The following is a 12,344-nucleotide window of genomic DNA, read 5'->3' on the forward strand; positions in this document are numbered from 1 at the left end:
GGGACAGATTGTGCTTTAAGTTACCGCATTATAGACTGCACCACCTCTCGGACCGGCCCACTCACCCCAGCACTTTCCTCGTAGCAGTTTGTCACATAGAAACGGTGCGGCATTGTACCAACTTCATGATTGCCCAAGTTAATCATGTTTTAACATTTCTTTGCCTGAGCTCAAATGCCATCCTCTACTAAATTTCCGCAAACACGTTGGTTCAACTGGCAACGGTTTATAGAACCCTAAGCAATGCTGGATAACGTAACATCGATAGCATAACATCGATTCCCACTGTGCGTGGTATCTGCACAAATGTTTCTTGGAGCGGGGAGGAGGCGAGGGGAGCAGAATTGTCTAGGGTTTATTTCCTTTTTATTTGTTTTTGTGTTTGGCAACTCTTGGCTGTATTATATCTTACCAACTGGCATGCACATATTTGCCATACGTGCATATATCTCATTTTTACTCGCATTTACTGAGAGGTAGCATACGAGGGTCTATCGGCCAGTTGCCCCATCCCAAATTCACATAGGACATCTGTGGTTGAAAATATGTCCCACATTTCCTCACATTCTCAGGGCTAATCCTGTACTCGTACACAAATACTCAAGAAAGTAGGCAGGAGGATGTCGCTCCGGTAGCTCAATTGGTAAAGCGCCATACATGTAATGTGAATGACGTGGGATCAGCTCACACCAGCTGCAAGTTATTTTTTTGCACTTTCATTTCCTTTTTCTTATTATTTCTACATTTAAATTAAAACAAAACAGTTAATTTCCATTACACTTTCTTTGGCTCCATTGTCTGTTTTCTTTATATGGTTGTAAAACACAAAATTGAGCTCCTCGGATCCCCTTATTTTTCTCATTGCTTGTCTCATGTGTGCTTTAAAAAGTAATGAAGTAGTTGTGAAATTTCTAATTGAGTGGAAAACGAAGGCTTCATTAGCCACACGCTGTTGTTGTTGGCATTAGGCCTGCCTTGTATGGAACATTTTCTGCACATAATAAAAAGGTGCTGTGTTCATTGGTTCATTGCTTATGCAGCCCTTGCACACATTGAATGTAAGTGCGCTGTTGTTCGTGCTGTTTGACATGAATGTCTGGCATGCACCCGCTGATCACTGCTGGTCCCAGGAGGTGTATTACGATAAGTGCGATGTCTGATTGACAGAAAAGTTATTTTCCCTCTGAAAGCACTATCAACAATTGTAATTGTGGCAGCAGTCAAGTGGGGTTCATTTCTTCACCACCAATTACGATAACCTTGCCATGCCCGGCCATGCATCGTATCAGTTGATTTACATGACCTGTTGCATAGTTTGGGAAACTGATTTGTGAACACTTCTGACACATATTTTTACGTATCTTTTTCTTTCTCTCTCTGGGTCAGCCAGCTTATTAAAGGGAATATTTGTTTGCCTCTTCCTTCGACATTTCCACTGCTGCTGCTGCAGTTGCTATCTTGTACACCACTGGCTGTGGTTGCTTAGTGGCTATGGTGCTGGGCTGCTAAGCACGAGGTCACGGGATCGAATCCCGGCCACGGTGGCTGCATTTCGATGGGGGCAAAATGCCAAAACACCCATATACTTAAATTTAGGTGCATGTTAAAGAAGCCCAGGTGGTTCAAATTTCCAGAGTCCCACACTTTGGCGTGCCTCATAATCAGATCGTGGTTCTGGCACGTAAAACCCCGTAATTTAATTTGGCATAGGGAAATCGTTCAGGGTATGTATATACATGGAAGGAGCACAGCAGAGAGGAAAGGCAGCACGAGAAACTTGTTTGGTATTTTCCATTGCGCCACCACAATGCTCTCTGGAGCTGCCTGGGCATCGCTAGAATACGCTCTGGAAGGCTAATAAAGGGAAATCAGACATCCACCCGTTCGTAGCAATTGCTACAAAGGAAACCCATACGGGTTCCTCGAAAGAAAAGCCTCAGAGTTGAGGCTTTTCTTCCGCAATCTTCTTACTTCTCTTACTTACTTCTTCTCTTACTTACTTCTTACTTCTCTCCACCTTGCGGGTTTCCGCAGAACTACTACATCAAACACTTGCTTTGCTTCGTGTGTTGTCGACAAATTCGACTTCGCCCTGCCATCTGCTAGCCGCCTGGTTAGCTCAGATGGTAGAGCGGCTGCCCCGGAAAGGCGGTGGTCTCGGGTTCGAGTCCCGGACCAGGACGAATTTTTCCTCAACTCTGAGGCTTTTCTTTCGAGGAACCCGTATGGGTTTCCTTTGTAGCAATTGCTACGAACGGGTGGATGTCTGATTTCCCTTTATTAATTACTTCTCTCCACCTTGCGGGTTTCCGCAGAACTACTACGCTCTGGAAGGCTGTAATTATCTGTGACACCCCACATGATCATTGCGGAAACTGAAGCGTTTACCTTTGTACTAACCTAACTAACATTTGTGCTAAGTCCAGATGGGAATAATAAAAAGCAGTTGGTAAGGATTCATAATGCAAAGAAGGAGTAAAGCGTGCCGACACGGACACAAGAGAAGAGAAGTGGACAACATGAACGCCGACTATAAACTGAAGGAAGCACTGTGGCAAAAAAAGAAAGAAGACACAAAACTCATCTGCGCATGCTCTAGAATGGTAGTACCACGTGTCAATCTGGTACGTGTGCCAGTCTACGTGAGAGGTAACTGTTAAGGCATTTGATCTCTTCCTTATGTAAGGTAATCGAAGGCTGACTCACGCACGCACTTCCACCATTATTGATTGCCATGCCTCGACCATAAGATGCATATCTTCATTCCTATGCCTGTACCCATTGCAAAACCCTTGCTTTAGGTCCTAAGCACTGTTTTAAGCCTAACATAAAACCCGTTGACATTTTAAGCCTACTGCGCTACATAGCCAGGTTTGTCCCGGAAGAAGAATGCTCACGCTGCATTTCAGAGTGCATTGCAAACATTAAACAATTCAATAATCAGATTAACATGTCTGATCCTGTCCGACCATTCGTTTATTGCTTTGTGAGCATAAACTTAGACCAGTAATATCAGACAAGGAAGGTTATTTCATAATTATGCCAGATGATGTGTTTTCAAAAAAAGCTATATCAGCTATAGAAAATAATTTTCAGCCAGCAAAACTCAAGCCTTTGACAGTTTAGCAATGTGCAGTTGACCTCCTATCAAGACATAATCTAGGTAGCATTGTCCTTTTCATGCTATAGTGTCAGAGAAAGGGACATGGCAAGTCTGTGTGGCTAGTTACCTGCAGAACTGCTTAGCTTCACTAGTTTTTTCAGACCCCTTTTGCTTGCGTAATTTTCAGGCATTAGTTCAGTTTCTGACAGAGAAAAATCCTGGTGATTGTGCAGCTTTTAGTATGGATATTGAAGACTTGTATTATTCCTTGCTGCATGTTGGGCTGTTAAACTCCGTAAATGAGTGCATCAAAGAACAAGTGCAAGAGTTGGCTTTTATAGACAGATGCGATGTTTCCACAGATGCTTTTCTAGAAATTCTTTCAATGTACTTAAAGTTTACGCTGGTTGGGTGGAGAGATAGCGTGTTTCTGCAGAAATCAGGAATTTGTATTGGTTCAAAGGCTGCCCCTATTCTTCTTAGTGATATTTACCTGAGTAAGATTGACAGCTGCTTAGAGAAGGCCTTGGGTGATTGTGTTAAGGTATTTCATTACGTTGATGATTACCTGATTTTCTACAATAGGGACGAATTTGATTCCGCTGCTACCTCAGTAAGTGAGCAATTTAAACTTAATGGAGGAGGATTAAAGTTTACCAAGGAATTTCCTCAGAAACGCGTAATACAGTTTCTACACATTTCCTTGGTCTTCGAACAAAACCGTGTGTGTTGGCAATACTCCCCTAGATCTTCGTAGCCATTGTGAAACTTCCAATCCAAGCATTCCAAAGTAGTAAAAACCAGAATTGCCATGTCGTGCCTTTAGTCTTACCAGATTGTGCATGCACAAAATGAGTGCCAGTTTTAATGCACAGGTCCGGCACCTATTAGAAGCAGGTTATCCTAGCGTAGCAGTGGCCACTGCGGCTGAACGCCTAAGAAAGTCAATTTCAAGGGGGGTGGACGTGATTAGAGAAGGAAGTAATAGCAAGAAAAAAGTAGTGGCTATTCCTTACATTCATTCAGTATCGCACAGGCTCAAAAAAAGTTGCAAGTAGATATGGTGTTAATGTTGTTTTCACTGCTCCCAATAAGGTACATAAGATATGCGCTGCCATGCAGAGGAAAAAGGAGCAGGTGAAAGGCAAAAAAAGAACAGATATTTGTCCAGTGAAGCACATCAAGAACAACAATTTTACTGACTGTCGTATGGGTGTCGTATATAAAGTTCCTTTTAGCGGTGGCCATTTCTACGTAGGGCAAACGGGGTGGTGTATCAATCAAAGGGTAATGGAAATTAAAAGGTTGTTAACCGGTGGATCGCGTTCTAATCTTTCCTTACATTGCCAAGACTGCCAAGATTGTAATTGCTTGCCTGAGTTGGACGAATGCACGATACTGTACAGGCATAGGACTGAAGATACACGTCTGATGGTCTGGGCATGGCATATAATTAATGGTGGAAGTGCGTGCATGAGTCAGCCTTCAATTATCTTACATAAAGAAGAGATCAAATGCCTCAACAGTTGCCTCTCACATAGACCAGCACGTGTACCTGATTGACACGTGGCTCTACCATTCCAGAGCATGCGCCGATGAGTTTTGTGTCTTCTTTCTTTTTTTTGCCTCAGTGCTTCCTTCAGTTGATAGTCGGCGTTCGTGTTGTCCATTTCTCTTGTGTTCGTGTCTCCATGGGGGAGCTAGATATAATGGCAGAGAGGAGCTGGGGAGAGAAGGTAGAAAATGGGTAGAACCGACGCAGTCATAAAATGTGCGACCAACAGCCTTGCCACTCTTCCCTCACAGCTCGCCATACACGGCTGGAGGGCAAGAGAGTGAAAAGGCAACATAAGAAGGCAAGGAAATGCTACTAATAGAGCTTCTTCTTCTCGCAGTGCCCGCCTGCTCCGTTTATTTGTCTTTTTCTACATACTCCCGCCCCCCCAGTAGCGTTGTCCAATTCAAGCTTGTACAATTTCTGCACCGACCTTTTTATATGCTTGCCATCTTCAGCTTTCACACGGCAGGCTCAGATTATTCCATCTTGACCAGGGAAGACGTCCACGACTCCTCCCAGTGGCCAAATACCTCTAGAGATGTTACGTTCCTCAATGAGTACTACATCGTCTACTTGTAGACTGCTACTAGGATGCTATGGGTAGAGGTGAAGTGCCCGCAGCTCGAGGAGGTATTCTTTCTTCCATCGGATCCACAGGTAATCCACGAGCTTCTTGCTGAGGTTACGTCGCGTAGCCTGTGTACTTCGAGCTTCGTCGTCACTGTTGGTTCGCTCTGGAGAGGCAAGAAGTGAGCTCCTGATCAGAAAATGAGCAGGACATAGTGGAGAGGGCTCTCTAGCGTCCGTATACGTATCGGTTAGGGGTCTTGAATTAATAACTGCCTCTACCTCCAACAGTGCAGTCTCAGTTTGTTTGCTGTTGAGCTTGCTCTTTCCCAGCACTTTGCGCAAAGATGACTTGACTAATCGGATAAGTCTCTCCCACCATCCGCCCCACCAAGGCACACCTGGCATAATAAATTTCCATTCTATGCGATGCGTCAAGAGCAAAGATGCAAATAGAGAGCTTTTCATGGTGTTCCAAACAACCCGTAGGTCTCGCGATGCTCTCTTTAATGCGAGAGCATTATCGGGGTACAGTGTTGCGGGCACTCCTTTACGAGCCAAAAACCTACGAAACGCTAGTAAGAAGGAGGTTGTAGAGATTCCACTCATCAATTCAAGGTTTACAGCTCTCGTGGTTGCACATGTGAACAACAGAATATAAGCTTTGTATGTAACTCCATCAGTCTCATGTTGCTTTACATATAGTGGGCCTGCAAAGTCTGATCCCACAATTTCAAACAGCCGTGATGTGAGAAGCCTGTCTTCAGTCATTGGCGCAAATTGCACCTTTACAGGTTTGCCGTTGTATTTTTTGCAGAGAAAGCAAGCATTGATGATCCATTTAACTTCTTGTCGAGCACGTATAACCCAGTAACGCTGTCGAATCTGCATCATAGTGCTTGCCACAACGCCATGTAAAACTCTACAGTGAGCCTCAGTAATAACTAAGGCTGTGAAGGGATGCCTTTGCAGTAGAATAACCGGGTGCTTTTCGTCATACGTAGCGTTCATCCTTTCAAGTCGGCCGCCAAGTTGAAGCTGCCCGCTGTGATCAAGGTAAGAGTGAAGATTGCGCAGTATGGAGTGTTTCTGGACAGTGTCTCTAAGCTGAAGGTGTTCAATGTCATTCATGAATACTTCTAGCTGGACAAGACAGATCCAGAACATTTCAGCCTCGTTTAGCTCCTCTGTCGAAATAGTTCCACCGAGCGAAGTTTGAATACGACGACATCAATCCACAAATCGAAATACCCAGGCATTGATGCGCAGGAGCTTCTGTAGGTTGCCAAACTTCCTTAAGTCAATCACGGTGTCCACTATTCTCGGCGCTTGAAGAAGTACATGTCACAATCTGACTGTTCGTAGATCGGTGTGCTCATGTCCGAGTCTGTAGGCCAGGTCGATCTTGGCTGGGATAACCATCCAGGTCCCCTCCACCAGCTGCGACATGTACGTAGAATCTTTAAACATATGCCCCTAGTCAATAAATCTGACAGGTTATCTTCTCCTGGGCAGTAACGCCATAGCAGTGGGTCAGCAAATGCTGCGATTTCAGTCACTCTGTGCTTTACAAACTGACCCAACTTGTTACGGTCACCCCGGGTCCAGCTCAGTGTGATCGTTGAGTCTGTCCACATGACACAGGGAAAATGCGTTGAATCCCACGATGAGCGGATGTATTTTAATAATCTGGCTCCTACTACCGCAGCCATAAGCTCGAGCTTCGGCAGTGTTAAAATCTTGGTAGGTGCTACTCGAGACTTCACTACTATTAGTGATGTAGCTGTATTTACGCCGTCATAAACTGTTCTCAATCAGGCACGTGTTCCGTAAGCCTTCAGGTTGGCATCGACGAATATATGCAGCTCTGCCTTCTCGACCGCTCCATATAGCCCATCTCTCACACAGCGCGGAATCTTGATGAAGCCAAGCTGGATTACATGTGTGCACAATGCTGTCCTTGTCGTCTTGATCTCCTCTGGTAACTGGTCATCCCAAGACTGGCCTAAAACCCACAGGCATTGAAACAAAAGCTGTGCAGTGACGGTGAAAGGCGAGAGAATACCAAGAGGGTCGAAAATTCGAGAAGCAGCCTTGAGAAGTGTACGTTTTGTGTCCGGCTGAGCTTAGGCTAAGTATTGGGCTATAGATTTGGAAGAAAATTCGAAGTAATCAGTTTTGGTATCCCGTTGCATTCCCAAAACTGCAGTTGATTCCCTTGATGCACCTTCCACTTGCTCCTCCTGGTTGTAGAAAATGTTGCTGGTTACTGGTCTTCCGTTTTCTGAGATTCATGCCTGCATCTTGCATAGTTGCCTTCGATCGCTCATAGATGGCTCAGACCATCTTCGCATGTCTCTGCACCCACCAGTAAATCGTCTACATAAAAGGACTTCTTCAAAATAGAAGCAAGCGCTTTGTCCTCACAAGCGTTGTCCAAGCGGTGATGAATAGTCGCCATGAGCAAGAAAGGGCTTAATGTTAATCCAAATGGTACCCTGGTCATGCGTCATTCGACAATGTTACTGTTTTGGGTGACGGGAATGGCATCAAACCAGAGAAACCGGAACACATCTTGGTCGGTCTCCTGTATCTCAATTTGTAAGAATGCCTTCTCGATATCCGAGTTGATGGCGACCGGAAACCACCGAAAGCAAAGCAGTACTTGTAGTAACTCTGGGTTGAGGTTCACCCCTTTATCCAGGCAGTCATTGAGTGATGGAAAGCCTTGAGCGTGTGATGAGGCATCGAACACGACCCGGAGCTTGGTGGTCAGAGATTCCCCTCGTATAACTTCCCGATGTGGCATATAATAGGTGGCCCGATCAATAGGAACACTCTTAGGTACCACTTCAGCGTGTCCTAGCTACAAGTATTGTTGGATGACTGCGTTGTATCGCTCCAATAATCCTTCATTCATTGATAGCTTCTTTGCCAGTTTTTGTAGACGTGCGAGTGCCGTATCACGGTTGCTTCCAAGTAGCTGTTTCTGATCTTTCCAAGGCAGCGACACGGTGTATCTGCCATTTTTCTGGCGAATTGTTCCTTGGAACCGTGCAGTGGACTCGGGAGAGGGAGGTTCGCCAGAATCTGTGATGCCCATTGCTTCAAGCTGCCAGAACGACTGTAGAATCTGCGAGGCTGTGTCATCGTCAGTAATCATTTCCACTCGCAGAACGCAGATCGTAACGTTAGCGTCACAGTCAGGAAATGCTTTTTGGCGATTCGGTCCTTGCAGTGTCCATCCGAATGCCATGTTAATTGCGACCAGTCCTGGAATTTCTATGCTCCTTGCAAGTTCTCCTGTCATGATTTCCCAAAGATGGTCAGCTACAATCAACAAGTTGAGGCCATTCTCAGTATTCACTTCAAGAAAATTCTTCTCGTCAGCAAGAAATTTGCCCTCACATCGCAGCTTCCGAATGAAGTTGTCATCAGCTGTCGGCGCAGCATTGTCGTGACAGATAACTGGAACTATAATTTGCTTGAACAATATGGATGTCAGAACAGTACTGACTACACAGTGGTACTTCAACAACCTTTCGTATTTCAGAAGAACTTGGGGATGCGTTGCTAAACGTGTTGAATGAAATTCTGGTTTCTCCCAGTACCTGCAGTTCTAGTTTTATAGCCACATCTCCTGTGACAAATGATCTCTGACTGCCTCCATCCATAATCCCTGTGATGTATCTGGACCTGTTATTTTTAACGACAAAAGCGCGAAAAGTCTGCAGGTACACTTCTCTGTCCATCTTTGCACAAGCATTTGTGGAATCTCTGTCGCAAAGCATTACTGATTGCGACGAGACTATCCCTGCTGTGCTACCTAAGGCCACCGTTGGTCTCGAAGCTTCTGCTGTAGTATCTTTCTTTCTGTAGTTCGGGTCACACATACTCGAGGCGTGTCTCCTGTGACAAGCTGAGCATGTGAGTTTGACCTGGCAAGACCGTGCCTGGTGACCTCGTGATGTACATCTATAACAGTGATTATCCTTAGCCAGCTTCTCTTTTTTGGAAACAAGAGATAGGTTGGCGTCGCAGGCGCATGTACCGTGCTTCTTAGATCGACAGAAGAAACACTCGCTCCAGCTGTATGATGCACTGTGCAGTATGGAAGCAGTGCTGCTCCCTCGAGTTCTCTCAGCACGGTCATCGACAGATCCTTGTGACGATGCGTTGCACTGCTCTCGACTTTCTAACTCAACACGTGTGAACGTGAGCAGCTTTTTTAACTCCGCTTCCAATGTTGCAGTTGCCAGTGCTGGCTCTGAGAGGTTCGTATTTGGCCCAGGTTGATGTAAAGTCTGACTCCGCTTTCCTCACGTATATGCAAGAACGATCTCTTGTGGCAATGCCTTCTGTAGAATATCAACAGCATTGCAGAGGAACTGTGAGTGGGTACGTTTAGTGCAGTCAGACAGCGGATATTTAGTTGCGCGGCATCATACAGCTGCATGAGGCCGCGTACGTCGCTTCCGGACTTTACACGAGGTAGATGGCGAAGCGCTGTCAGGTGGTGCTGCACTATTCTTTGATGATCGCCAAAACGTTCTTTGAGAAGTTCTACTTCATCTGAGTAGCAAGCTTCAGAAGTCGGTAAACCGGCAATGGCCGCTGCTGCTTCCCCGACAAGATAATGCCATAAATAGAAAAACTTCATCGTTGTCAATATAGCGTTGTTGAGATGAACAGTCTGCTCGAACTGCTCCCAGGCAGGTGCCCATTTGTGAATGTCGCCTTTAAATGTCGGCATATCAAGATTCGGTAGCCTTGGGCCAATTCTGGGCATAGTGTCAGGAACTGTGGGGGTTGCATTCCGAGGAGCTAACTCCGCTGTACTGTCCACATGTCGCAAAGCATCTATCTTGCACCGAATCTCAGCAAGCATGCTGGTAGCTTGATTGTTATTGTGCAGCAGTTACATATTCTGTGTTGAGCTCATCATCGGCAATGTGCTCTTCGAGTGCATCGTTAAGTTTCGAGAGCTCGTTGTTGCTAACAGATAGACAGTCAAAAATACCTGAAAGCTTGGGCTTGTCCACGGTAGGATCTGTAAGTAGCAACTGTGCTTCCTGCAGAATCTTCGTATTCTGTGCTCGTCGAGCCGACCGCTTGATCTTGAGGCAATCCATCCGATTAGCTCTTGATAAATGTCTGGTCTCCGTGCCGATCATGAAAGATGCATTATCCAGTCATTCCTCGCCGCTCGCAGCGCGAAGCGGTGGAGTAGAAGGGCCTTGCAGATGTGCAATGAAGGTAACGAGTCCGCACGGAGGTTTTCGGCACCAAAATATATAAAACTAACGAGACGCAAAGAAACGTGACAAAGAACTACTCATTGTTCCAACTTCTTCTCCTCGTAGCCCCCACCTGCTCTGTTTATTCATCTTTTTCTATAGCGCTGTTGCAAACTGTATTATTATTATTATTATTATTATTATTATTATTATTATTATTATTATTATTATTATTATTTGCACATATAAAAACAACTGTGGATGGTGCATGAGGTTGTGCAGAAAGGGGAAAACATGTGACCAAGTCCACCTGCCAGCCCATCGTCCGCAGTAATACATAGCAATAGATTAAAAGCAAAGGAGGGGGATATTAAGTTAAAATATTATTAATGTTTGCGCTAAGTTAAATATGAATAAAATTACGTTCAAGGGTATGGTACACTTCTGCCATTGCTAAAAAATAAACACCATGCAAATTTGTCAAACCGGCAACTGGCGCAGGGCCCACAGATGCAAAGCCGCATTAAAGCAGTGTAGTGTCTAAGCAGCACTACGGAAGTGGCTGCATATCAAATCAACACTTCTGTGCCTACTGCAGTAGTTTTGGGGCTACGGCATTGCTCAAGGTTGCGAGTTCAATCCTGACTATGGCAGCCACATTTCAACTGGGGTGAAATACAAGAAACGCTTGAGTACTTAGATTTAGGTGCACATTAAATAACCCCAAGGGGGTTAAAATCAATCCTGGGCCCACCACTACAGAGTGCCTCATATCCGATTGTGGTTTTGGTGCGTACAGCCACATAATTCCATTAAAGTTTAACACTTCTACCACAACGCAATGTGCCATGTGAGGCAATGACAATGCTAAACCTCTCGGAGGTTATGAACAATGGCGCACCACAATACCTCAAGCCAACATGTCTCACTGCGTGTTCTGTGTACTACGCAGACAAGCAGCAGTGGTGAACACACGGTAACATTTAGCATCAATTCGTCACTCTCATATTGCACTTAATGCTGAAGAAATTAAACATTCAGCGTCAGCATCAACATTAAATATCGTCAATTAAAGCAAACAGCACAGAAAGCCTCGCTTACATCAGATCGCAGAGTGCGTGGGATCCACATGATTTATATGTTTATGGAAAAACATTCATGTCTGCATGATAAAATACCAATGTGTGTTGTTCAAATTACTTCTGGCTAAGAAAATTGGTCAGATGGTACTTATTTGCATAAAAGGACAAAAGTCAGTGCAACAAAATTTCGATATGGAGAAGTAAGTACCGATTTTACCAATTTGTTGCATTGAAGTTTAACTGTATTTAGAAATACTATTTCTGCTGTCTTGTTACTTTCAAGCTTGAGCTTGGCCTTCCGTAAGGGCTTGACAAAAGGATTCAGGTTTAAAAGGGACACTAAATACAAATAATAAGTCAACACGGGCTATTTAATTACCATTCCAGAAACCTTGCAATGCTTGTTTTATGCCATGAAAAGACTTAGTTTACGAGAAAATTGCATCTGTAGGGTCTGAATACCTTTTTCAAGATTCAAATCTCCTGCCACCCAACCGGTGCAGTGGTGACGTTGCATACACATTAGCACCAGCCTTTGCTGCTGTCGGTGAGTAAAACAGCACCCGACAAACAGTGGTACCAAGCCAAGACAGAGTGGTGGATTCGCCGCTGCAGCTGCTTGTTGGTTAACAGGGGTAGACCGGGCATCCCGTGACAACACACGGAAGTTGAATTCTCTGCTAGTTGCAGTTTGTGCAAGTTTCGCAAGCCAGCAAAACTAGCACAGCACCACACGATAACAGAACTACTGAAATGCAAAAGCATGGGCGGCGCAGGGTCGAGCAAAAACGAAACCT

At 44.9% G+C, this 12,344-nt stretch overlaps 1 protein-coding gene across 6 annotated transcripts in view; it reads left to right on the plus strand.

The window, feature by feature from the left end:
* obe (activating signal cointegrator 1 complex subunit obelus) overlaps positions 1 to 12,344 on the plus strand; it is a 465,382-nt gene that overhangs the window by 325,199 nt on the left and 127,839 nt on the right. The window lies entirely within an intron of this gene.

This window comes from Dermacentor variabilis, chromosome 6 (genome assembly GCF_050947875.1).
Source record: "Dermacentor variabilis isolate Ectoservices chromosome 6, ASM5094787v1, whole genome shotgun sequence".
Classification (NCBI taxonomy): Eukaryota; Metazoa; Arthropoda; class Arachnida; order Ixodida; family Ixodidae; genus Dermacentor; species Dermacentor variabilis.